The sequence below is a fragment of the Acipenser ruthenus genome, chromosome 1 (assembly GCF_902713425.1).
Source record: "Acipenser ruthenus chromosome 1, fAciRut3.2 maternal haplotype, whole genome shotgun sequence".
In the NCBI taxonomy this organism is placed as follows: domain Eukaryota; kingdom Metazoa; phylum Chordata; class Actinopteri; order Acipenseriformes; family Acipenseridae; genus Acipenser; species Acipenser ruthenus.
Genome location: NC_081189.1, coordinates 14,790,177 through 14,791,489, shown reverse-complemented (window position 1 = coordinate 14,791,489; position 1,313 = coordinate 14,790,177).

The following is a 1,313-nucleotide window of genomic DNA, read 5'->3' as shown; positions in this document are numbered from 1 at the left end:
AAGAAAGAGGTGTAACCACAGAATGTTGTTCCTGTACTATTGGTTAAGTGCCAGGAACAGGGGAGTGGAAACGCTCTGTACAACAGGGTATTTAATGTCCTCTAAACTGTAAACATTTTGAATTTGCTTGTTCTGTTATGGAAACTTGATCCCCTGCATATAAAATGAACCTAACATTTATTGAAGAATCTGAGTGTGTGCATTTTCTTAAATGTACTTCTCACTTTTTTATTAAATTACATCAACATAATTTGGAGTAAAATTTAAATTTTACTTGGGCTAAATAAGGCCATCCCTGGAGGCAGCTCTGGATAGCCTCAGACTATCGGAGATGGCAGAGTTTACCAGGAATTCAATAAACAAGAAGATGTAGTCCACCCAAAATTTCCATTACATGAGAGTAGGTATTAAAACTCATGCTGAAATTGGACCCAGCTCTCACCAAGATAAGCACCAACTAAGACATAGCTTATTTTACTGTAAACTAATGTGATCCATCTGCGTTTCCTTCCATCTGATGATGTAGATATCTTTCTGCCTGGTGTTGATGGCTGAAGTGTAATGCTGGCTCCAGGGATCAGCCTATTTTGCCTCCCTGGTGCATCAGCACACACAACGGCTGCAATGCTGGCTCCAGGGATCAACCACAGTGCGGCCTCCCTAGCACATCAGCATGAAACCGTCTGGACTGAGCTTAGTAGGTGTAAACAGGCTGGCTATGGTGGTGACGTCAGACCAGGAAGGAACACACAGACAGGCAGTACTGGCGGGTGAAACTGATGCACAACGGAGCTCAGTGCTTTATTCAAAACAAATAAAAGATTTAAACAAAATAACGTTACACAAACCACAAAAGAAAAAGGCACATTGGCCAAAACAAACAAACAAACGGAACAATCAAGTAAGTATGGTGCTGGTGTAGACCCAGCACGTTTTAGCAATTGTTTTCCTATTCTCTTTAAAGTTTTTCTTTCCTCCCGAGTCGTTCCGCCTCTCGAACACACTCAACGACATGCAGCAAAACCGTAGGTCTTTAATAATCTAGCCGAGGGGTTAACTAGCTAGTAATTATCTTATTACCCCTCGGCCATAGTCTGCACGAGTTTAATAATTTGCGTCACTGTCAGCCAGTTAAGCAATCAGTAGCTGACATTCACACGATGTATTTAAAACAATCAATAATAAAACAATAACCAATGTGGTGGTGGGTTTTTCGTCTGCGCTGCAAACAATAATTCAATAAATCATAATATAGAAAGGGGTCTGACACTCAGTAGGATACTTCTCTGGGGACTTCAAGTGGGCATCCTTCC